Source organism: Anopheles funestus, chromosome 2RL (genome assembly GCF_943734845.2).
Source record: "Anopheles funestus chromosome 2RL, idAnoFuneDA-416_04, whole genome shotgun sequence".
In the NCBI taxonomy this organism is placed as follows: domain Eukaryota; kingdom Metazoa; phylum Arthropoda; class Insecta; order Diptera; family Culicidae; genus Anopheles; species Anopheles funestus.
In genome coordinates this window covers 27112212-27139462 of record NC_064598.1, presented here as the reverse complement: position 1 = coordinate 27139462, position 27251 = coordinate 27112212, and the positions used below count along the sequence as shown (strand labels likewise).

The following is a 27251-nucleotide window of genomic DNA, read 5'->3' as shown; positions in this document are numbered from 1 at the left end:
CTCAGCTCTATGCAGCCTTTAACAACATTAGCCGGATGGGTAAGAACCTGCATTAGGGCATCAGACGCAGATGGAAAATATTTACCGAGGCGAAGACAAAGCGAAATGACTCCGTCAGTATCTTGATTGTTTCCATTTTTTCCACACCTCCCTTGCCGCCACGGCCGGTTGACAGTCACGGGCAGGTTCTTGTTTAATCGGCTGAAACTATGATGCATTTCGCGTTTGACGCCCGCTCACGATACCGAAGTGCACCGATGTCATCTTACCTTCTCCTTGGACACGTTCCCCTTTTCCCCGGGAAACCAGCTTCGGGGAAGCATGCGATTTGCACTACCCTTTCGTAGCGGCCACTTTCGCACTGCACATGCACATGCGATTCCGTTTCCATTATTAGCGTAATTGGATGAAATTTGAGTGCACAATGCAGCCCGGCTTTATGACCTCGACGAATATAACAACGGCGCACAATTGTACATCGCGCGGGTGTGTAAGTGAAGCGAATGCACTTTTTGGCACTCGTTCGTCAACGTTACTGGTTGGGTGAGTATGGGTCGATTGTCTACTCGTGCTCGGGCACATTTGCACCCAGTGAGGCTGGGTGTTGTTTTTATGCACCGCGAATGATTAACAGTGACACCGTTACACTGATGAACTAATTTCTCACTGCGAATGATGTGAAGCGACATCAACGGACGCATTCACGCGCTAGATCAAACATGCATGTGGACGACCTGCACAACATTGTATGAAGTGTCGTAGTCTCCACGATTTTTTTAAAAAGAAAATATCTCTCAAGGTATTTCAGAAAATCGATGGGGAAAAGTATCACAAGGTTAAAATGTGCACCCAGCTTTAATTTGCATTTCTTACCGTAGTGTAGCAATTTTGCTAAATATTCATTCCGAACTGCATTTCGCATCTTTCATCCCTTTTCCTAACGTAGGATCCCTTCCAGATTCATAAAGAATGGAAATTATTTTGCAGAATAACGACAAAAGTCATCCGATAAATTGTTCCGGTGCTTCACCTGAAGTACACTTTACCCCCGGGCATCGGAGATTGTATCCTTCGGTTGGGAAAATCTTATCTACCCGTTCATGCTCGGTTGGTTAGCTTCACCCGTTCTATCTAAATGGCCATGGGTGCCACTGATGATGAATTGATAATGCAAAAAACCGGCGTGAAAAAAAACGAAAAAACCAACGCTTCCATATTCTTCAGCCAACCACTCGTTACTCATTTCAGCTTGAAATGCGGCCGGAATTACCTTCCACACTCTTCACTTGTGCAGTGATTGTATTAACGCTAGCATTTTGCTTCGGCTTCACTAGAACACGGTTGGGTCGGCATTATTCAACCGGCATGATGATGGATAAATTTTGCCCTTTACTAAAGCCACTTGCAGCTAAAATCAATATCGATTTGCATCCACGCCGGAATCCATTTGCTTGGATGGAATGGTGCCGGTGAAGGAGAGAAAAAAAAGGCGGAAATCGCACCACGGGAGCAATTCGCTCAATTCCGGCATTACCAGCAAGTGTCGAGTGATTGAATCAGCTATCATCTTCAAGTGGCCCAGCGGGATGGCCACGCACATACACGCGGAACGATGACGATTGGCACACGATCCTCGGCACGAACTCGGTGTGCGTCCCGTGGACACGGTGGTGATCGTTGTACAAGGTTTGATGGCGCCCACGAAGGGTGGACCGGCAGATTGGTGTACTTCACCTCTTCTCACCTCATCGACAGTCAATTAGCATCGATTATGAATAGTAAGTTAGCTTCATTGATCGCACTTGTACGCTTCGTTTGCCGAGGGCAGCCCCTTATTCCAGATGCAGAGATCGATGCGGGTGAACTATTTTGCGTACCCGTAAGCTGTTCGAGCAGTTGTCGAGCGATCTTTGGAACGGGGAACCGTTCCCCTTACCCTTAGCCGACAATGTTGATGACGTACTGGCATGACGTAAAATCAATTTTTCTGACGCTATCAAACGTGAGATAATGGGAAGAGATTTTTTTTTACCACCAACAATTTTATTTTTTGTTATCGTACACAACTTCCGAAAACAACTAGCATTATCCCATTGCATGACTCTAACGAGGGGCAAATGGGCAAACGTGTCTCGCGGAATCAATCGAAGTGGTCGAATGATCATCAGCCAGGTTTGGTGTTGCCGTTGTTATAACGTCATGTCCATTGCTCGTCCGGTGAATGTAGTGCTCACTACAATATCCATCAAACCGGTTTCCCGTGAAGCTCTTTTCGATGCCAAACGATATTTTATCAAGCACCTGTCTTCATCGATGTCTTCCGATGACGACAATGTACCAGTCACGCGTTTGATCGTGCCTTGTGAAACTTAGTGCCTGACGAGTCTATCGGCACAGCAGTATAGTAACTTACGCGATTAATGGTTATGGCCCATCAGACGACGTAAGTATTCCATGTTTATTGTACGTTTTCTTGAGGTTGTAAGCTAAATACCTTGGGTAAAAGGTTATAAGAAGTTCGTACTTTTGCAATTATCTTTGATTTTGTAAATTATATTAACGGTGATTCCCACGAACAGTGGAATTCTAGTATCGCTACGATCTTCATGGCGTCGTCTACAGGATAAGTCATCTCCATGAGAATAAAAAAAAATAAAATTAAAAATTTAAAAATTATATATTTTTTTTAAATTAATCTTTGCAGAAACTTTAATCTTTGAGGATTGCTTACTGTATGAGAATTGGTGGATTTTTCAATATTTATAAACCTTTTGGGAATTCTACTCATGATTTGAAAGTCTCTTCACTGAAGTTTTATATGAACTACTCTTTTCAGAATATCTCCACACAGATTTTCCATCCACTGCTAGTGTCGTTTTTAATGAATTCTACGAATATATCAATCAACACGGCAATTTTATTTTAATTACAGTGATGTGACACCTTTAACTTATCACCTGTAACATTTAATTACGATTTTCGTTCCCATGCAAATATGTATTAACCTTTACGCTTTAAATAACGGAACGTTCTAAATACTTATAATGTCTACTGTAACGCTTTGGCTTAATGCTTTCTTTAAGATAACATTCCTTTAGAAATCTCATCCTTTCATCCGTCAATCATCTTACCTACTACTGGCACGTAATGCGTGTTCCTTACCCGTACCCTCGTTAACGCAACGCTAATCCAAGCTTATCATAATCCAATCACATACCAGACAAAAGATTGCTCAATGACAATACGCTACCATTCGTCTAAGATACCCTAGCACCATCGTGTGCGAAAAAACGCGTAAGTGAATAAAAGCCCCCATGTGGGATAATGAGAGCAGATGAACATTTTCTTACATTTCGGAAAATGATGGCAGAGAAATCCCCACCATCGCTCCATCGCCAGTATTGGCGTGGTTTCCGGGGTCGACCTTCTAGCAACATCCCCCGTCCGGGAGGCTCAGCATGAATGCTCCGCCACACATTTGCATGTTTAACAGCAGTTAGCAGTTGATGGGTTTTGCCACTGCCAGTGTATACCACTTGTAAGTGAGCTGTGAGCGGAATCGCCGTATGTATACGCGCTTATCCCATCCGCAAGCCAACCGCAGTGTAAATTAATGCTGTCAGCGCAATAAATAGTTAGGTTTGGCTAAGACTACGCCTTGCTTGCCGGAAGCTACACAGAACTCCATTCATTGCAGCGTTGCACATTCTGCACGTTCCCGAATGTCAGGAGCGCTGCAAATGGAGCGGTTTTGATTTTCTGCTACTGCTACACCACCGGGGAAATGGAACCGTTGAATGGAGTGGTTAATTTTAAATAGTTCATCTATACACACGCTAATGAGTACATCTATCTATCCAACCCGGGGTACCCGGGCAATTGCGGCAAACTCGTTGACATCGGATGGCGCATGCACGATGCCATATCCATCACCGGCAGTCAAGGACAAATGTTTTTTATTTGTGTTTGGTTTCTTTCATTTTTTGCAAAAAAAAAAAAAAAAAACTTTACCTATTATCGACCCACACAGCTGAGCTTGAAAAGAAAATTAGCAAACAAAGCGATTGGGAACCCGGTTACCGGGAGACAAGGGCATGTCACTAACGAAACATGGCAAATTGCAGTCAAAATCCTCCCGCTCTCCACACGCGATCCCACTCTGCACCACTGCAACGCGTTGCATAGGAGACATCAATGCACCTTGGGTACAGTGCCGGGGTATAATGGTACGTGACGCAGGGTTTGCAATTCATTACAGCACTACAATACTGTAGCTGAAGCTAGTTCGTTAGACGGGAATGTTTGGGATTGCATTTGCCTTGCCTTGCGTTGGGTCCGTATTCTAATTGGGGGTTTCTTCATACACATTTTACCTACACACATAAGTAGAGCTTCTACCATCCTTAGTCGTGCAGTGATACCAATCCGCGATGCATATGCGGATGCATGCATAACCATGGGGCTGACATCGGCAAGGACATCGGTTTTCGCTTACCAATTCATCAGCCCCGCATTTGTTAAAGTTGTGTGTTTTTTGGCAGAAGAAACTGCATTACTGTCAGCTTGTGATGCCAAACGGGTGATATTTATGATTGTATCGATGGTTTTTTGGATGTGCTTTAAGAATATAAATTGGGTGTATTAGGAAAGTTTAAAGTGTTTAAGAGAAGTTTGCGCTATCGTGTTACGTTACGGGCAGAAATGTCAGATCTCATCAGATGGTATGTCAGATTGGTAAGAAAATTTTCATCCGTTTCTCATATATCTTCATTTTCATCTTCTTTATTTAGTTTATTTTTTTAGGGAAATCATGCCAAGTTTTCATACCCAAAAGTGTTCAAAAAACGATTTCAAAAATAGTGGGTGAGAATTATTACATCGTCTGTCTTATACTTCACAGTTATCCCAATTTGAATGCCGTTTGATTAAATCGGTACGTAACGCTCTTACCAAAAAAATACTTCTTTTTGGGAGATTCAATAACAAATTGACTATTGGAAGCTTGGAAGTTAGTAATATAAATTTACCACAAAAATTGAAAAACTAGTAAATTCTGGTGGACAATTTTTTAAATGCAAATCGAATAATAATATTTTAACAAAAAAATTTTAAATGTAGATGAGAAAAACCCGATACATTAAATTGCATATATTGCGCTATTAACACATTAGTGTCGGAGCAGTGATCTGACATTGATCTCTTTTTTATTAAAAAATGCAAAATTTTAACCTCACACACCGGTACTACCAACGGGTGTTAGATACCCAAGCCGTGTGGTTGTTTATCTTTGCATTCGTAACAATCCAAAATCACGGCTCGGAAGCTATCTCACCGTAATTGTTGCTAGTTTTGGGTGCGACTGATGGGATCGGCTCCAATTACAACCATCACCCGTCACATCCTATAGCTTTACATTCAGGTGTTGGATGGGATATGGAAGACCCACGAACTGATATGTATCGTGTGAGGAATGAAAACCATTTCCAACTCACACACATACACACACACGATACAAGCTTTTAGGTTATGAAAGGGCAAACTAATCAAATCCCAAATCCTTGCACCGTGTTTCACTGCTCAACCCCTTAACGGCCCACGCGGGCCCCCAAGAGGGGCCTCATCATTTCGGCTTTTGGGTCGGTTTTATGTAAATCGGAAACCCGAAACCCATCCGCCGGTGCTTAATCTTCACCGGGTATCGACCTTCGGGCGAAAGGAACCGAAACTTTACTATTTGTCCCGATGGGTGAGTGATATCAGTGGAAAACTTTATCCAACCTTGCTGAGACGGCTGCCTGCCGGTGGGCCACAAGGTAAATGCGCGCACATCCTGACGAGCGTTTTTACTGATGGACGTCATCACTATCAATTGCGAGATCACCTTTTCAAATGAGTTTATCTGTATGGTGACCGCAGCCATTGTGTTCCTTCGCATCTCAACATTCCCAAACCCCTTACCCGTAAGGGTGAAGGAATCCCGAATCATTTGGGGCACGTATTTTATAAGCTCACACGCTTTCACGCACGTGCAGGAGGTGAAGCAGAAATGTTAGTAAATGAAACGCACCATCAAGGGAATTACTGAAAGCTTAGTGTCGAGGCAGGAATCGACCAATGGATGCAAGGATACCGTTTTGTTTCACTATCGTGTCGAAACGTTTGTTATTCCACCTGTGTCGCATTAAAACATCTCATCAGTAACCGCCCTATACTATTTGTACCTGGTGTAGCAGATAGAGGTATCGTTTAATGAATGTGAAGAGAGGGAATAAAACAAAACATCCACACATAGCCACGGAACATTTCCCTCGTCCTGATGATCGTACGGGGAGGGGGTCGTACGGAAGTGAAGTGGAATGTTTGCACTTTGTTTGCACAGCTGTCGCTTTATGGTTGAAGCTTTCCCTTTTTTTGGTTCAATCCCCAGTTTTTCATCTAGAAGAGCATCTATACAAGGCTCTTAACATACGAGGGACTGATGTATACAACCCCCCTTTACACATAAAAAGATCCTTTGTGACGAAGGTTTGGCAACGAGTCATTGGAGGGTTGTGCAAGTAATAGATCCTTCGTTAGAGGTTCCATTCGATTCGAGAAGGCATTCGTTAGCTAAGGAACAGATGCTGGTATTCTTCATGTCGCAATCGACATTGACTTTCGACTTCATTGCCTCCAGGGATGATGGCCGGTTTTTGCAGCGTGTGTGACATAACGCCAGCTCGGTGCACATACGGTTGCAGGGCCCTTTACGTCATATGGTTGTCATAGATCTGGTTCTGGTAGTTAGTGGGGACCAAAGAAAACGAATAAATACATCACTCAGTCTAAACTTTCCAATGCAGAAATCGTTCATCGTACGGTTTGTCCATCGTTTCACGTGGACCGACCTTACGGCAGGCAAAACTATGATGTGGGCCACACTAGTAAGGCAAAACACATACACACACACACACACACACACACACGGATGTGTGTCTGTTTTTGCGTGACATACAGTGCACATTAAATTATTCCATCCGACAGCAATCGATTTTTCCGCACCATTCCCACAAAACCCGCATCCGGCACACCGATACCGGATGAAGTGTTGGGAATTGAATTAGCAGGATGCAGCTCCAAACCAATGTGCCTGAAGTGCAGGCTGTAAAATTAGCCAAGTCGGTTGAATAGGAATAGCCGGTACGGGTTTGCAGGAAACGGTACGCGTGATATTGATGCCGGATATGATAGAGATGATACCTAACGTGCTGTAGTTCTTCGGACGGCTTCATTGCTTCGAATCCAACCCGGTGAAGATAAATAAATCAATACAAGCACTACACGCGAATGCAACGGATCCACCGTTTGATGATACACTTTTTGGGTGGGGTTTTTGGGGGATTATGGGGATAGATGTGCTGGACTACTGATTAGGACACGGTGTATTGGGTAGATATGAAAAGCAATACACCATACAGTTCGGTAGTTCAATTTCACAATCAGCATGGACAGGATTGGTGTTAGCTAATGGTGTTGGATAGACAGATAGACGTCCCATAGAATAGAATTTGATATTTTATCCGAATAAACATGTTCCTTAAATTTGAGAGCTATCTTGTAAGTCAAATAAAAAAAATTAAAATGTATAATTTTAATTTCATAGAAATTTATAATTGTTAAATTTTACGCACAGCTATTTAATATTTATTCCTTAAAATTATATTTAAATGTCTTCCAAAATGAAAAAAAAGATTTGCGATGATTTTTTACTTGAAATAGTGCAAAATCCACCAACGAAGGCAAAAACAAATTCCTTTTTGCTCAAATGTGAATTAAGTATAAAATTAAGCGAAAATCAACTATTGCGAAAGGTAACCCGAAAAAAAGGTCTTAAAAGGATAAAAACGGATTTCCTTATTATAAATTACCTATCGTGGAGGGTCTCGTTTGCTTACGAATAATTATTTTGCCCAGCGGAAGATCATTTGCACTAAATATACCTAAGCGGAAAATACATATATAACCACACAAGAAACATTTTTTTTACACTCAATATCTTCTACCATAATCAAGCAACACAGTTTTTACACGATACCCAACGTACAACCGTGCAAGCATCCGCTTTCCACATCAGTTTAATAAATTGCATTTCTTGCACAATCGCGTCTGTATTGATGATAATGTGATCAGCAAAAGGGGGGGGGGGGTCTGTTCCTTATTGGTTTTTATCTATCGTACCAGCTATTTTCACCGGTGACCGTTGTGTACGGTGAAGAATGCAGTTATACATTTTGCTACGTATTGCTTTATTGCTACCCTTACCGGTGGAATTGCACAATCTTATCTATCCGTTGTAAGACGGTCGACCGAGACGATCGATCATAAATTGGTGTTGATAAACGTTTACCACAAGGATTCGATGGATTGCAGAATCACATGCAAGTTAAACGTATTAATCATACTTCAAGTTTGTTAGCCATTAATGTTATTAAGCTACTAGCAGAGTTTTGTGTGCGATCTGTTTTCAAGTGTTTTATTTTCTAAGCTGAAAAATATATATCGTTATCTACCGTATGCGGTGCCACTGTTTATCAAATTGTTTATCAACTCAAAGGAACGATAGTTTGAAAACAATTCAATGCCTCGCTTCACTTGTTCATAATACAGAGCGTTATGTTTCAATTAATTCGTAGAAACAGGAGAAAAATGAGGGACTCCTCATTGAAATATGGAATTACAATTTGAATTGTTTTACCTGTTAAAAAAGGCTTGTTGAAGTAAGGTTCACAGCAATATCAAACAATACTACAAAGGCAGCAAACATTACCAGAAATATGCTTTGATGTTGACTCACTTCATGCCGTGTAATGCTGCGGTAAAGAGAAAAACCTAATATCTTATTTGACAAATCAACAAATTTTAAGCTTATTCACTTTCCGACACAAGTGAACATTCGACATTCCACAACTACAAAGTACTCGGGACGTTTTGCCGGTTTGCTCTCATGCTCGTGTTTGCAGAATCAAACCGCTGCAAAACATTGTACGGTGCATCACGACTACCGTCCCCGGACGCCAAGCACTCGGCAGTGTATTCGCGTGGTTAATGTGCCGGAAGTGCAATGAGCGAAGCTGCTTAGCGATTCCGCATATTTAGGTATGCCCTTAAACTAGAGCCCATTTTGCGAAAAAAGGAAAAAAAGGGCTAATGCTTACATTACTGGCACAGTTGCACGTGCCCGCTCCATTGCGGAGAGAAAAGAATGCAAATATTTAGCAAACCGACACGGCAGTCGGGTCCCGGGTTCGGCTGTGGATCCGAATACGATTATTAACATGTAAACTTAAGCTTGAATGGCTGGTGTTAGGTACTGTATCAACACGACACCAATGGCGGCAGTCTAAAGGGTGCAGCAAATATGTGCATTTGACCAAACAAATAGACTTCATTTTAATGACACTTGACACTGTCCAAAGTGTTCGGGAATGGAGTTTTGTACACAATGAAAACTTTTGCTCATACTTGCAGAAAATGCACTCATCCGTTTGTTTATTTGTTTGAATAGTAATAGCTTCCTTTGGCAATGGATCTTCAGACAGCGTTTGAGAACAGTTTTTTTTTATAAAGATTCTTAGTTCTTTTTGGGTTACTTTAAACTGCATATGATGTGTAATTTATGGTAGAATTAAAATGTTTTCTAGTGAATTAGTTTAGTCAATTTTTGGAGATTTATGTGTGTAAACTATTTTAAAAGAAAAACACAACTACTGTACGAGCTACGGCTAAGTTTGTGCATCTGCTTGTCTTTGATCTCAATATTATTCTGTTTACGATGAACATATAAACAACTTCCATGCCACGGTGTAAACCACAGCATCTGGCTATAGTTCCCACATCATCCTTCTTTTCTAAGCATCATTATTAGTTGATGGCAAAGTGATATCGCTATCATTGGAATAGGTTTTGTCCAACCATCCCTGAGCTTAGATTCATTCACGTTCCAAGCGACCGAGGGTACAATTATACGGGACCATATCAAAAGTCAATCTACGATATACGAAACCCAAAGCAGACAAGTGGCCAATATGCTTTTGCGACAAAACAGATAACGGCTGTCGCCTTGGAAATGAGCATCGAAATTGATGAACCAACCTAGTACGTGTTTATGGGGCCCCAAACCATTCCCTCCCAGCGCTGTGTGCCGCACACACGACGGTTTGTTTCAGAGGAACAGAAAATCAGACCGAATGTCGGCATCTTGAGCTGGCGTTACTTCACTTGACGTCCTGCTTCGCGTACAATGCCTCCGGGCAATCGGGTGCTCTTGAGAAACACACACCCCAAGAGGATGTTAATATTTACTCACTCATTCATGTAAACGTTTCCCTGTTTCCCGGTGCTGGCAAAAAAAACAAGGGCAAGACAGGCGGGAGCACCATCGGTGTAGCGCGTTCGTCCACCGCCTCAAAAAAGGAAGACGCAGGAAAAACTTGCGCCAAGGAAAGCAAAACAAAAAAGCGAACGGAATGTGCCTTTCCTTTGCTGCTGTAAACAGTGGCCAGTACAACGCCAATCGGTGTGCTCACTGTTTACAGTTTGGCTCTTGCACAGCGCAGGCTACACTTCCCCGAGGGGTGTCGTGATTGTGCCGACTGTCCGTCTGTCTGTCTGTCGGTTTTGCTCATTTGCCGCGTCGAATGCTTTACACACCTTTTAAGCATCACCCTCGGTCGGTTGGATGTTCTTTCTTTTCAGGCGTCGAAGAAGAAAAAGGTTTTGTACTTTTTCCCGCTTTTGGATTGTTTTTCGGGAACTTTTAATCCTTTTTGACGTTTGACGCACAGTTCTAGCGAGTTTCTTTTACAAATTGTAAAACGTAAGCTGGAATTACAAACTACAAAGTCTTTTCATGTATCTGATTCTGACAGAATTTCTGGTTGTATGTACATATGATATATTGTTCTCAATGTGGCTTGATTTCTGCTGAAAAATTAATGCAGTAGTTCTCATTACAAATCACTTTAATCTCGTGTTGAGTAATTCTGAGTGAAATGCATTAATTTTAAATGAATGTATTTTTGAACTTAATTAATGTCTTCGGAGATCTTTCGTGGAAATTCAAGAATCAGTAACATTTCATGAATCTTTAAAGTTTCTCGATTCCATAAATTTAACACTTCTCGAAATCCTTACGAAACAGTTTTGTGAATCCTAGAGGATGCATTAATTTCTGAAGAATCAACTCATGATTCGGATGACTCATCACTGATGTTACGAATGAGAAATTCTCAACAAAAAAAATCACAGTAAAATTTCAATCGAAAAATGTTAATTGTGGTTAGTTCGAAATTTTTGCTCAATCATGCTCAAATCACGGCTAATTTATCTGCAATATTAATTATATTTACTACTCAACATATCTTTGCAAGGTACATTTTTTCCCCCACCAGATAACCAAGCACCAACTCACAAACAAAAATGATGGTAAATCTTCCCACACATGACACTTGACGGACTGCGTGTAGGAACATTCCCATCAGCTACGAAGAAATGGTCTGCAAACGTTTTGCGAACCGTACGCCAACCATTCGCGGCAAGCCATCCGAAACCCACAAACAAACAATGGTATCATGTCAGCAGATATAGAATTCCGATCATCATAAGATTCAATGATCGCTTATTGGTTCGGAGCGCCACGCCGAGAGCATTTCGTACGAAATTGAAATATCGCACTGGACAGTAGAACCGACGGAATGGTCAAACGGTTCCGCCCGGACATTTGATTCGGTACGGAAGGAAGTGAAAAAAAAAGCACACACACGAACACATCCCAGCTATGAATGAAGCTGGGCAGCCGAGTTCTCTTCGCTTCCGTAAGTCTTGCCTTCATTTTGTTTATTTATAGAATGGCAATGCGCAGATATGGTTTCCAATGTTTCCCTCATCCACCACCAATACCGTTCCACTGACCTTGTCGAATTGTTGGACGAGCGTTTGCAACCGAGGCGGTTTTGTCACTGCGTGGCCGCGTGGAAAAGCGATTGCATTTACTCGTGGAAGTGTAAGCGAAGCAAAAGACGGAAAATATCGAAAGAACAAAACAAAAAACAACCAAAACACCGCCTGCCGGCTATGTGTCAGCAATAAAAGCAGGAAGAAAATGTAGATGATGGTGATGATAATAATGATGATGATGATGGTAAGGGTGGTAGCGACGTTCCGGCGCTAGCTGCCATGTCTTGACACACTTTTCATCGGAGCGATTTTCGCGCCTTCGTCGAGGGATTGCTCCCTCTCAACTAACGATTTCCATTAATACTTGTCTCATGGATTATTCCATCATAGATAATGTGTTTTTGCGCGCGGGTGTTCGGAACACTGGTGGCTCCATTCACCCTGCCCCACTACCCACCCCCTCTGTTGGTCGCTGACAGCTTGCCAGCATTACGAAAACGGCTAAAATAGCAATAAAAACAATAATGTGCGCGACACAACCATCACTACGAATCCGTCATCGCTTGTGCTGCGCTTCCCCTTTTCTCAACGTTTCTCCAACACCCGGTCGAATGTGGCATTCCACTGGCACCGATAGCGTCAACCAGTGAAAGAGAAGGGTAACCAATGAGCAGGGGAAGAAAAGGAAAGCAAGGTTAGGGGTGGGACGAGGGTTAAGGGGAACGAAATGTTTTGCTAGCTGACAACCTGCCAACCTGCCGGATGAACGAGCGGGCCCCTGGACGGGTCTTCTGGAGACATTAGTGTCGGTGCTTTTGCTAGCCGCACTAGATGCTTTTAGCTGTCAACTGTCATCGGTCATGAGTATTCTACGGCGCTCCGGGGTGCAGAAAGAAGGAATGGTGGAACGGTATGCTAGAACTTCCGGTACCAGATTTAATGATTTACTACCTAGTATGAATGACTTTAAGAACCCCTGCAAGTGTGTTTCGTAAGGTTAAGCATGTTGCAGCAGTAAGCAAAAAAACAAATTGTTTAACTTCTTCACGTTATATTTCACATTCAGCTGTCAGCATCCGGATGTTTGAAGGGTCGTAATTGCAAAAAGATATCAACACTATTCGATGCCACAGGTTCAGAAGTTCCCCGCAAAGCACGCTTCAATCATATCCGTGAAACGTGACATTTGAAGCAGATTTTAATTCATGATCATATTTCGATGTCTCAGTTTCTTCATCATCTTATTCTTCTTTAATAAACTTCTTAACTCTTCAAGTACTAAATGACCCCCCCCCCCTTTTCCCAATCAAGCTGGTTCCTAATGAGCCACATAATCAGTGGCAAAACTTCGTGGGAAATTCTTCCGTCCATCCTAATCCACACGCTGAGATCAGATAAAACTCGCAACAGATAGGCGTTTAACCGAACCATTCAGCCCTCCGGACACGATTGGGTTTTCGCGTCTGTACCGTCTACCATTGCGATGCCAGTACGTGACACGGGCCAAGATAACCGTGCTTGGAAAGACGTGTCAAGTCTCGCTCGTGATCTTCAAGCCACAAAAAAGGGGTAACACTTATCGTTGTTCTGGGCGATTCTCTTCCTTTTTTTGACCATCCAATGTAAATATGCCCTAAAACGGTTACCGCCACCGCCAGGATGGCCAGTCATTTCGGTGCCTGTTCCACTGCCTGGATGGAACCTTATCTGGTGCCTGTAGTTTTGATGTTAATTAGATTTTTGGGGTTGTTCAGGGGCGTTACTGCTGTTTGCTGCCACTAGAAATACTGGAATCGGCCCCAAAAATGGTTGTGGTTTTACAGCCAAAATCACCCGTTTGTAGTGTGGAGTGTCATTTGCTGACATTACAATTGTTCCACCGTGTATCATCATGATGTTACGAGCACAAACAAACAAACGAACAAAAAAAAAGCCGGGTTACGTGCGTGTGAAACTTTGTGAACAAGATAAACGTGTGTACTATTTGGGGACAGATTGTATGTGGGAGATGAAGCGCATATTGGCAAACATTGCTTATCTAGCAAAACATTTGCGATCAGGGACAATTGGACACAGAAAAAGACGGAGGGAAAGGTAAATGGTGAAGTGTATGATAGCCGATGACACAATCGTGACTGATTAATCATTCTATCACCGGTCAGTCAATATCGTATCGGGACGGGCCTATCGACAATCACGCGCACATGATGGGTAGCAAGATCGTACGTCTTCTACCGTTTCCTTTCTTTTTCCTTCGTTCTTTTCTCTCATGCACCCAGCATGTCCGATTAGGATTGTGAAGGGTTGTAAGGTTTGTAAAAGCAAAAAAAAATCATGTCCCGAAACGGGGATTTGAGAATTGACACCGAGCTACACGAGTTTGCTGTCAATCTGCGTTGCTTCCCGTAGTACAAGCTGTCACTGTATCTATATCCCTATGTCGGAAGATGGTCGGGTTGTCGGAAAGGTGTTTAGCCTTCTGCTTTCCCGTTCGATGAACGGGTGGTCCGCGATTGAAGGAAGAGATCTGCAGTTTTATCTTATCTTGGCTTCATGTCCAAAATAGCTCCAGTCTCAGGCTTTGCTTGGACTTCCTTCCAAGTGGTTTTCTTGGGAAGGCGCTACAGAAAACCTGTCAATCATTGAACATTCACGTTCCACCCGTGCATGCAAACCTCGTCGCCGAGAAGCTACATTTGTGGAGTTGCAAAATTTAAAGCCCCATCAGAAAGAATCGTCTCGACGAAATTGTCTTCACGGCAATATTGTCAACTCATCGTCGGCTGACTGTTAAGGTCAGTCGGTGAGAACCGAACTTTGGCCAATGCTTGGCCATGTTTGCTAACCGAACGGCACTACCACACCGGTCAATTTTACTTTGCTATCGAGCAATGGTGTCCGATAATCGCTATCAGCAGCGGTGCGGAAGATATCTTGGAACGCCACTCGGAAGCGGGAATAAAAGGGAATCGTAGCGTAGATAAACGTAGAAGTTCGAAATTTCTCGGGATTCCTCTCCGGTGAGGGCGACTACTAATCGGAGTGAGTGGGCCCTTTGTACCCTTGTGGATCAACCAAATGGGTCAGATTGTAATGTTTTGGATTTTATTTCCCTCTCTCTATTTTCAGCGCTCAAAACAAGGCACATGGGTAAGGGCTTATTGTCTTCGGTATAAACTGCGGCAGGTTTATCGTCCCGTTTGCTGCTACGAGAGCGGTACGTCCCGCATACGCCCGTGCGATAAGATAGGCCACCGGAATCGAGGGAACACAACACGGTAAGAACGGTGTCAAACCGTAGACGAAGGCGCTCAAGTGGCGTCGAATCCGATCATCGCTAGCAATAACTGTTGCTGGAAAAAAACTGTACTGCGTCCTACGGGCTATGATTTGGAGGTTTATTTTTAAGATCGCTAGTCATGTTTACATTTAATTATGTCCAGCAGTATGGAAAACATACGATATCGACACTTGCAAACGGATCCCGAATGGTGAACAAAGTGTTGCCATTATTCGCATCAAAGTAAATACCCCGAAACGTACTCAAGCAAGCATAAGTTCCCTGCTCAGCGTGAAACGGTATGACAAGTAAACATTTTAACTTCAAAGCAAAATTTAATCTGCACAAGTGTAACGAGATTTTCCTGGCCTTAGCCATAGCTTAAATACTCTCCGTGTCCTGACATCATCTCGATGGGAAGCGAAAAAAAAAGAACTACACATTTCCACGTTTTGCACCAGATTGCCCTGCTGGCTGGAAATTAAATTTACTTTTAATGCTTCTGCTAATGCTTTAACACGGAACGGAACGCGGGCGGGTGTTGCTTCTTTCAACATGAATCAACGAACCTGTTTCACCCGGCTTCCTGGGGTAATTTGTGTCGAAAGCCATGGAACCACTTGGACTTGGGGAATAACTTACGTAAACAGCTAATTACGTCCACATTGCGCTCATTTCGGACATTCTACCGTTCGTTTTGCCGAACCACCTGCAGCCTGGTCCGGTGCAGCCTTGGTTAAATTCTGTACGCCCATGTCCGGAGAAGTGCGTTCGTTTGATTTTTCGAATCATCCGAATCGGCCGGCTATAATTAGATTGCATCGCATCGCAAGTACTTCACCCGTAGTACCGTCGTCTCATCGCCCAGAAATACTCTTAGCTGTGTTTTGTGTAGATGGTTTGCTTACGTTCGCTTGATTTTTTTTGTTGAGATTTTTGTCTGGTTCACTGGTTAAATGTCCCATTCCATGTGCTTTCCCATGTGGTGTGTTGCAAAAGTACGGTTGAAGAATGAGAACGATTTCATCTTCAACCCCTTTTGCCCACGACACCGGTGTATGTTTGCCGGTACTCTTAACACGGTGTTTTTACACCGTAAACCAAATCGTCACATCGTCGTACACCTTTAGCTTAATCTTTGCCCCCTTAAGAGACTTCTCTTCCTCCCAGCCCCACAAACGCTTCCCCTAAACCGTGCGCACTTCCAACCCTTCGTCACGCAAGGTGAAGTGCGCTGTGATCACTTCCGCAGGCGTTCATGCGATTAGACTGATGAGCGGTAAGCAAACAGTGCTTCTCAAACGCCTAAGTATCGCGGAGCAGAGGGTTTTGTGGTGGTGGTCTTTGAATAGCAAAAAAACAAAACACACGAGGAATTGAATTCGTTCGGTTGATAGTGCCAAACGATCGACAAAATCTGTTGGTAATTCGTATACAAATTTGCAAATCACTACACCGCCAAGTCTGCCAAGGTTTGGTCAGTTTTTTACCCTACCAATATTTAACGGTTTCCGTACGTGGTAAAATGTCTATTTGGTGTCGAATTTTTAACAAAAGATGATTATCTTTATCCATGAGATTTTTTTGCACCCGTTTTAGCTGTAAATGTATGAGCCAGATGGGAACGATGATCGTAACCGGTACGCTACATTGACCACCGGCGTAAGATCTCAAGATGACCTTCGACCATTACCACCGTAGCGTCTAGGCGTGCTGGTAATTAAGGGGCAACATTACGAGCTGTCATCGACGCCAGTGGATAAATGTTTCTTTTGCTCGATCTAACACGCTCAGTGTTGGAACAAAACCGATCGGGAGATAGGCTACGATCTGGCTATCCGTTCCATATGGGATGTGTTTCCGTACCCGTCGGATGGAAATTGCAACTTCTCTCGCACAAAGATCAGCATGGTATAACTCTCAGCACAACGAATGCTTAAAAAATGTACACCGACTACTGAGCTGGGCTGGGAACGGATGGAATTCTCCACCTTCGCTTAGCAAATCGATGCATCTGAGTTGGAGGATGGTTTTTTTTTTGTTCTACTAATTGACGTGCTAATGACTTTGCGAGTGTTCTGGCCCCACACCGAGCCTCGTTGGCTGCTATTTCTCGTGGTCGTGTTGGTGTGTGACTACCCGCTGCTGGCAGACAGGTGGAAGAGCTTTGTTTTTGCCGAATCGGACCAACCGCCAAGCAGACCCATGACAGCCGTACATGGTAAATCATGTGTCGTAAATCAATACTCCCTTTGGCGCGTTCTGCCTTCATCGTACCGTACCGGTGTGTCTGTAAGCTACACACCCTAGTGGTACACTGTTTTACTTACGCCTGATTTATTTGACCCACAGTAACACTGGGCCCAACTTACGCCGGGAACTCCGCGGCCAGCGGGAATGGCTAGCAGTGGCTTGGAACTTAATTATGACCGGAACATTAGCTGCGAAATGTGAAATATCTATTCCGATCCTTCTGCCGGAGCATCGCGGCCGTACGATCCCCTTTTGGCCATTTTTGGTGATCAATGGTTGCGCAGGTACGGTTGTATGCGTGCGTCCGTTAAGTTCAATGCAGTAGCATCTTTTTTTTTTGTTGAACAACCTTCGTGTTCCGTGTTGTTCGCCCCTGTTTGCCCTTTTGCTAACGGTAAGTACACGATTCGAGCGAAATAGATGATATGCCATTTTGTTCGCCGGCCATACAACGGTGTGCAATGAATCAACGAGGTTGTTTCAAAACCATTTGCTGCCAAAATCGATCGCCACCAAATGGTGAGAGAATTCGATGGGGTGGGGAAAAATGGAGTGGAGATGGAGATGGAGAGGATCGGAGAAAAAGGAGGAAAAAATGAACGATCCCTTTGCACGATGGCAAACTGTACACTCATGGTGTGTCAGACGTTCGATGCGAGAAAAGATTGACGAATTAACTTTTTGACGGTTTGTTTTTGTTTACACTCGAACAAATTTAATGGGAACGTATAAAGAGCAGAGTCATTTGCGTGTGGTGTGATAAAACACACGGCGATGGATGCGGATGCTGTGGGAACAAGTGCACCTAAAAAGGCTGATCAATTTAATTTCATGGGTTGTGAAATTTTGTTAACATACCGCAAGCACATTTAAGCACATTTAAGAAATTGTTTTTTTTTATGCTATACGTTGAATCTGGTTTTTAGAAGTCTCTTCTATAAGTACAAAAAAGAGCCTATATTATACCTATTCTAATATTTAAGAATACTAAAAATACTTCTGGAATAAGCTTCACAGAGCAAAAGTGTGATTTTTTACACAATTTTAAATAGTTTAAATAGTGTATTGTGTTGTATACTGGAATTTGATTACCAAAATAACTCCTTTGTTGTGTTTTAAATTACTGTACTTATTGTACAATTTCTTGCGAATCAATATGCCAACAAGTTTTATAGAAATAAACAAAAATAAATTAATAAAAATAAATTAATTTTTGATGCAGTAGCTATCCAGGCTTTTCAAATATAAATTAAAAACATTAAAATTAAAATAGATTGATAAAAAAATAATTTCTTGCCCATGAATATGGCAGCACGTTCTTCAATAAATAAACAAAAATGTTTTTTTTTTATAAAAATAAATTAAACTTTGATACAATAGTAAACAAGGCTTTTTAAATACAAGTTAAAAAAATAAATTAAAATAGATTAATAAAAAAATAATTTACACGAGAAATGAGAGATTTGAAATTAATATTGATAGTAATATGCAAGTAATATATGCAGTAATATGTATCATAAACATTTATAGTACGGGCTATAATTATGTATAGCAAGGAGTAACCCCGAAATGGCCGGCATGACCTTAGAAGTCGTTGAGCTAAGAACAAGAATCGAATGTTAGGATTCCTTACTAGCAATTTATGCTTTTTAGTTTCTGTTTCACAAACATGATGCTTTTCAGATGGGTCGATACAAACTACAATAAGTTTTAATAAGTTCAATTAAGTAAGTCCTTCTTGCAATATTAGAATATAGAAATATGTCGTAGGGCATCTAACTTATAGTACGGCATCAAAACTTCAAAATTGCCTAACTTCTTTATGTAAAATGATTGAAATACAACCACAACCTGTGGCGAGATTTCAGCAAGATTAGCATTGAATGAATCAGTTCGGACAAAGAGCCATAATGACAATTATAAGCACTTCTACCCTTGTTAATGATTCACTTAATCACGTATCTATTCCATGCAAGTAACCTTAATAAACTTTAAAGTACAATTCAGTTCTTGGCAAATTGTCTATAAACTACGCGCCACTAAATAAAACGCTTAAACCCCTTTCATAGTTCTAGTGTTTAACAATTACCCTTCTATGTACAGTTTCGAATGCTTTCTCGGCACTCGTCTCACACGTAATGTGTGTTAAAACCAGCTATAAATCGAAGGGATATACAAGTATTGTCCTTAACAAACCCCCGTTTGGATGAAACTCGTCACAAAATCAGCCAGCTTTGGCAAACCATCCCCGGTGACAGATCGGGCATTCGTGATGCCATGCGAATCGGACGGTACTCAAAGCATTGAAGCCAAAGATAAACATAACGACTGTTCGGGGAATGGCTTATAAAACCTTGATTCATCTTTCCATCGATGCTTTTATCGCTTTCATGTGCTAGCGTTGATTGGTAAAGTTTTCCTTCCCCGGGTTTGTGTCGAAACCATTAGCAATGAATAATGGATAGGAAAGTTTATCGACCGAAAAAGGATGTGTCGCCTCGCTAGCAGATAAATTCCAATTAACCTCCTCAGCAACGAACTCGTGATGAATATTTTAACAGCACAGCGATTTTGCACTGCCACAGACTTACAGAACAAATCACACATAACCGGTAGTTTGCTAATTACGAAATAAAAACCGCGTTTAAAATTTAGATACAACTGATTTATGTGAACTTTCACAAATGAAAACGACCTTGAATGGGATTATATGACGGCGGGGAGGAAGTCATTCGGAATATTTTTAGCCACCGTCAAATACCGCAGTACGATAAAAAAGGTAAAGTACAAATAACGCATTTATCACTACCTGCCAATGGGAAGCGTGTTGATGATGTTGCTTGTTGATAAGAACCTCCTGGTTTGGCTCGATGATTCCTCCGCAGTGTCATCCACACCGAACGTGTTGTGTGTTTGTTTGGTTGTTTTTTAAAATTTTATTTCAATTCACTTGATGAACACAAAACTCATTCATATACTATATAAGAACAAAGGCTTCCCACAAAATAGCATAGCTATGAATGTATTTTTTTTTTTTGACAATTTTAATCACTTTATCTCACTGTCACGCAACACACACAGCTTCACTTTTTCACTATCAACTATGCTCAAACTGGAGCTTCCTTTCGTGTTTTGAACCATTTTATCGTACACACTCACTTGTGTTTTGCGATGGGAAATTGCTAATCTTCACTGATTCACTCGTAAGCTGCCCGGCTTGTCACGCAGCGCCAGTGTTACATTTCTGATGGCGACGCGAAAAGAGAGAAAAATACAAGAAGAAAGAAAAAAACACGATGTTGATAAAAACAAACACACCACACACCACTCACAACACTTATGCAAACACCCACAATGTCGGGGTCTGGTGACAACGTTGGTGATACGATTACGGTTACTTTGGTATAGCAGCAGCCGCAGCGGCACGCCTTAACTGGCCGTGAAAGCAGCTGATTTACATAAACTTATCGCCGTTCGCTACCATTGCTGCTGGGTGCTGCTGCTGCGAACCATTCACACATCTTCATCAGCTTGTATGCAATCAGCCCGCAACTGCACATACGTATCCGGCGTTAGTCGATCACGATCGTCAGCCTCCCTGCTCAAAAAAAGCATCACACTTATAATCAGCACCAACACATCATTATAATTTCCATGCTCATCGGCCTATCGTCACATCAACGCTCTATCACTATGATTTGCTACCATTGCGGGAACGTGATCTTCATGGTTGATTATTGTCATCGACGCATACACAGACAGACAACGCACCACGCGAAATGGTCGGTTTGGCAGATCGACACTACACTAGCAACAGGAAGCGATTGCAATGGAGTATGATTTGGAGTACTCAGCAGAAAAGATAATAAAAAAAAGGAAAAAATACCCACAACAACAACACGCCCGCAAAAATTTTCAAACAGATCAGCCCGCTTTCAAACTACTGTCCAATGGCGGTAAAATGGAATTTTTGCTATTGTGTGTGCCTTCTTGTTTGTATTTCATAACTTGCTCCTGTTCTCATATTGCGCGCGGTACAGCTGTTGCGTTTCGCCGTTGCGTTCGCCAGTTCGAGCAGTTAGAGCGAGGCTGTAAATTGCTCGTGTAAACCACTTGAACCGTTTGCGACAACAATCGATGATGGTCGACGATGACGAGGACGACTGTGGCGACTGTACCATTGGTGCTGCTTCACTATCCAAATTGCACAGATGCCGCTACCGCATCTGAACCGTGTGTGTGTGTCTGTCTGTCTCTCTATTCTTCAATCCTTAAAGCCCACCCGGTCTTGCGGGCTATGGTGCTTTGCTGCTGGCACGTGGTTGTGATAAACTAGGGCGCTTCACCACACCGATGACTGCAGGCACTTTGCGGCACTTTTCAATTTCACCACCTTCCGGTCACTTGAAACTCATGCTTCGAGCGGTTCGAATGTGGCAGTGGGATGAAAAGTTTTGCCGGTCACACCACGAAACACACAACTAGTTCACACACACACCCACATGTACCCCAGTGAAAAAGAGAAAGAAAAAAACCACTCCGAAAGGGTGGGTTGAAAGTTTATCAAAGACTAGACGATGGTGGCAAAATCGACTTCTCGATTCGGTTAAATCCTACCCCAAAAAGCGCTCCTCACAAACAGTGTTAGTATGTCCGGAAGTGGCTTTGGTGCTCAACTTTTGCACGATATTTCATTAATCTTCGACCGGCGGATTCGGTGAATAGTGTGCCATATCCTGCTGGCATCCTGCGCTGGAAGTCAATTTCGTATTCTCGCCGTCTGCTATGGAACTATGGAGCTAATATCGCGGCGGGGGAAAAAACAAGCGCCAACACAACTAACTAATCCCACATACAGAGATATAATACACACGTAAAAATCAGCACGAATGAAGCTGATTAATGATTGTGCTTTCGGGAGTACATTATTGTTTGTTTTTTTATTATTTTTCTGCTCAAATAAAAATGCTTGGAGCAAGAAAACTTTCAAAAAAAAAAGTAGAACGATTCTTGAATTTATTACAATACTACAAAAAAATACTTTTACTATGTTATTTCAAACTTTTTCTTGATAACATCTTGCATCCGATAAATTGCGTCAAAAAAAAAGGTTCTAAAACATGATCTCAACCATTTTTACTACCCACCAGCAAGCACAAGTAATGGTTTCCATTCGGCTGGTGAAGGGTTTAGTAGATGAAAATGATTAAATATTTATCACCGGCAGCCTTTCACCCCCTGTTTTTTTTTTGCACATTCAGTACCCGGTTTAACGAACAAAGAAACGAATCAGGTGTACGGAGCACAGTGTTCACTGCAGACAACCCAAACCGGAGGTTTCGTACCGGACGATAACCAAAAAGCCCGGAAACACGACCAATCTTTCTGGGTGGTACATATTCGAGGTGAAAATTAGGTCAAGTCAGCCGAAAACATGTGAACCAGCACAAACAGCAAAGTTCGGGCGAATTTTGAACAGACCACCATTTTTCACGAAAATCGCCAACAAACACTTTTTTTTTAAATGGAGTTGCGTATCGGACACTTTAAAGCTGTATTTCTGAACATTTAATAAAGCACTTTATTAAACTATAATTGTAGAGTTGCCGACTTTTAAATAAACTTTCAACTGCTCACATCTATTTTTTTCATAAGTATATTGTTCACTTGCACTTAGACACTACACAATTGCTATGCACTAGCTATGAAAGGGTTGGCTCATAAATGTTGATCACACGCACCCACCACGGTAAAGCACCACGGCACATTATCAGCAAAAATTCGAAATAATCACCCCAAAAGAAAACTGCGTCGAGATGAATTTGACGACCGATTCTCAAGACCGTCGCGACACCGAACCGTACCGAGCGGCGGTGGCCAAGGTGAAGAATAAATCCGTGCGACGGCGGTTAGCGGCAAATACGTGACGAACGCGCGCGCGACCAATCTGTCGCCGATGGTCCATCCGTCCGTTTTCCGTGAACGTATCTTTCCACACTGAGGACGGTATACGTTCAGATATGGTACGGTTTCGGTCACCGTTCGGCTTTTGTGCGTTCTGCTGAGTGCCTAGTGAACACAACCGTACGAAACAATCCGAATGAACAACCGATCGGTGCACGAAGTAAAATCCACCTGTTTCAACGTTCCCTTCCACTAATTTCACAGCCCTTTTTTGCCTTACCTTACTACGGTCGTACTTTGAGCTCACGATATTTTTTTCCCTTTACTGTTTTTTGCATCGATAATATAACGCGTTCTGTTGCACGAAACATGAGCGAACCGTGAGGTCACTCATATCTCTTCCACCCCTAACGCTGAGTGCTTCGGAGGGGTTGATTGCTGCGGCATAATCACTCACGTTACTTAGCACAGCACTCTCGCGTTCTAAATAACACGCCTGCGGGTGAGATGAGAAGAGCTTGAACGTTGAACGAGCATGAGCTAAATAGATTTCTCATCGACAAAAAGGAATGAGAGAGGAGAGTGTGATGAGTGTGAGCTTTCAAACAGTGGTGAGACGTTTTTATCACAACGTGTGTGTTAAATATTCTTGGTATATTTTATTTGCTTAATTTGCGTATTTTTGTTATTAGCTAAAGCTATTTATTTATCACGGCATTTTAAAATGAAGGGATTTTCACGATTTTTTATATTAAACATATTTTGTTTAAAATATTCCCTTTTTGGTTTTTTAAATCTCTCTTAATACAACATTCACTATTATTAGAAATCTTTCAGAAATAGGGAATAATAAGTTCCAAGCTGTCGCACATGGTATTCGAAAATAAAACATTTAAGTCATTTTAAAGCAAGAACAGTCTTAAATACGATAATGAATAAAAAAAAACATCATAATAAATCTAATGGAATCGTACAAATGTTTAAAAAACTGTAATGTTTGTTGCTTTTTCGTTACATAAAATTACAATTTGATTGCAGCAATTCAAGGCTGTTTTTATTTGACTATGTAAACGTCATAAAGATACATATGTAATTCTTTTTTGTATGCTATTAGGTCAAACCATACCTCTGTCACATATGTCAATATTATGAAAAATGTTCTGCTGCGTACCAATGTAAATAAACGTTACATTAATCTATTTGGTTTAGCTATTGTTTTCGTTTTTCTCATACGTAAAATCACTACAAACAAGCTCATCAAATCGATGTGTTGCCTTCTAAAGTATATAGTATGTATTCTACTGCTTCAAACTCCTTGCTCTTGCTGGTTAACCACAAAACCGTCCGTCAACATGGCATGGTGGTAAAATAAAGGAAGCAAAAAACCACCCCGAAATGGCCAGGCTTGCCGCTCCGTACAGCTGAAACTAATCCAACGCAAACGAACCTGTTTTCAAACCATTAAGCTACCGGAGTGCTCATACCGTGATTGATAGAGCAGTACCGCACTTGCTTGTAGCCGTAGTTTATTTCATCGCAACATAATCCTTTTGATAGTTCAATCCTTCGTTCAGTGTTTGGCTTTTGCTTGACTTTTGTCGGGAGGGGATGGAAGGAAAAAAAACATACACCCATTCAATACCATGCGAAGGGCAGCAAAAACCCATATTCCGTAGTACTCCGATACATGGTACATGGGCACGAGGTTATCAATCACTTCCGCTCGAACTGAGTGTAGCCATTATAAATAAAGAATGCAAGGAATGAAACAAACACAACAGCAACAACAACAGCAAAAAATACTCGGAAGGTCAGCGATTGATTGTGTCTGTGTGCACTGGCGTGTGCTTTCGCGGTCGCTCACAACTTGTAGGTTAGCGAAAGGATTGATTGATGTCCTGGAAAAAATAAAATCAACGTAGAAAAAAAAACATATCTCGAATCACAACGAAAGAAAGGAAAGCATTAAACAGCAATCTACACTTTGTGGGTGTTTTAAGCTGACTAACACAAGTTATTTGGAAAAGGTAAAAAATCATTCCAGGTAGTGTAATGTAGAGAGTGTGAAACAAGAGTAAAATATTATTCGCGTTTATTTAATGTACTGCTGGGTTTGAATACAACAAAATTCTTGGCGCTGTGGTGATTGTATGCACCCGATATTTTTTCCGAACCGAAAAGCGAACTCAAGAATGGAGGCGCCTGGTGACTGCTATTAATGTTGCGCAATAATTCCACACTATGAGAAACAGAACCAATTCAACGCTTTTATTTATCACATTTATCCATTTCAAAAAGCGACGCACCTTAATATATTCAACCACAGAATGTATATGCAAGATTTATTAATTATTTTGTATTAACACTAGATGGAATTGTATTAACACTAGAGAATGTATATGCAAGATTTATTAAATATTTTGTATTAACACTAGATGGACCGTACCAGTCATTTTGACTAGAACGCTTCATTTTCACACATTATTTTTTGCGGTTAAACAATCCTTTGGTAGATATACCATGAATTTGACATTTATATTCCATAGTAAGATCTCCAATAAACAATAAAATATACAAGAATTCTTCGAAATTGTTTAAAAATGACCTCTAAAAGAAAAACGCTTAAAACGCTTGGTATTTCTAGTGTTTAATTCGTGATTAACGAATTTGAGATATTAATTTGAATGTTCTTGGTGTTCTGTGTTCCCCTTTAAATGCTTTGATTTTATTTAAATATTAGTATATCGAAAGCAATGTCGTAGACTCCAAAATAGACTCCCAAATCACAATAACGTTCCGAATAATGCTACTTAACAGTTGGAAAACAATTGTTTTAAGCTTCGTCGCACATAATGAATGAGCTTCCAACTGTTTCTATTGATGAACACCGCTACCAATGATATTTATTATATTTCCTAGAATTAATGCGATCAACAATAGCTTCGTTCGAACAACAACACAAAAACCAAAACAGTAGACAATTCCCGTACCGGTACAATGCCAACGGCAGTACAATCGTTTCATTCCTCTCTCTCCTCTCACACACACACTCACAAAAACAGCTAAATTCACAACAGGTACATCGAAACGAGTACATGACACTCAACTAACGATGAAACAGAAATGGAAACAAGCACAAAACTTCTGCCAAAAGACTACAAACCCCAGGTCGGCCTGCATGACAGGAGTAATGCAGGAAAAAGGGGAGGAAAAGTTTTGCATAGCAAATTTGTTTTCCCACCGGAGGGACGTATTGCTTGTCCTTTTTTTGTTGTTGTTGTTGTTATGTTTTGCGTTTCTATTTTTTTGCATCCAAGAAATCATTCCTTCACAAAACACAGAAGAACAGTTTGGCCCACTGCCCCTGTGCAACAACTGTAGCTAGGTTTGCGGCTGCTGCTGCCGCTGCTGCTGCTGCTGCTGATTGCGAACCTTGGCGTCCCGTGTGGCGCCAGAAGCATTACTTTGAACCAGACCATCGCCCGAAGCCACTTGTGCAAAAGTCAAACTATCTCTGGGGGAATGCCCGGTTGACCCCATGCTGCTACCGTACCATTTTGTCCGCATTGTGTTCCATGCACGCCGGCCATCCTCAGTCGTCTGTGGCTGTGTAGCCGCTCACCGATGTTGCTCCATTCGCTACATTTGTTATGCAATCTCATCAAATGTTTCATTTACGAAAGCAAATCTTACCGAACTTTGAAGCTATCGAGCACGAGTTAAGGAAGCTTTTGCCCGGGCCGTGGGATCGGGGTTCCTTGATCTTTAATTCTTTTGAGGCTTTTGAGGTATCTTTGTGCCATTGTTTTTGCAAGGGTGGGAAATCGATTGGAAATGAAATGATTTCGTATCGCTTTTCTGTACGGTACTTGTGATGTTG

General features: G+C 41.8%; 1 protein-coding gene across 6 annotated transcripts in view; it reads right to left on the bottom strand.

Annotated features, from left to right (window-relative positions):
• Window positions 1-23870, bottom strand: part of LOC125765314 (5-hydroxytryptamine receptor 1-like) — a 51540-nt gene extending 27670 nt beyond the window's left edge. Inside the window, exons 1-3 of one of the 6 annotated variants that reach the window (XM_049430322.1) lie at window positions 23262-23870; window positions 20821-21065; window positions 20277-20711 (exon numbers count right to left, since the gene is read on the bottom strand). The gene's annotated coding sequence lies outside the window, so the exon portion shown is untranslated. Of the gene's footprint in view, window positions 1-20276; window positions 20712-20820; window positions 21066-23208 lie in introns of all 6 variants that reach the window. The other 5 variants (XM_049430321.1, XM_049430320.1, XM_049430319.1 and 2 more) reach the window with 5 other exon arrangements.
• Between the last annotated feature and the right edge of the window lie 3381 nt (window positions 23871-27251).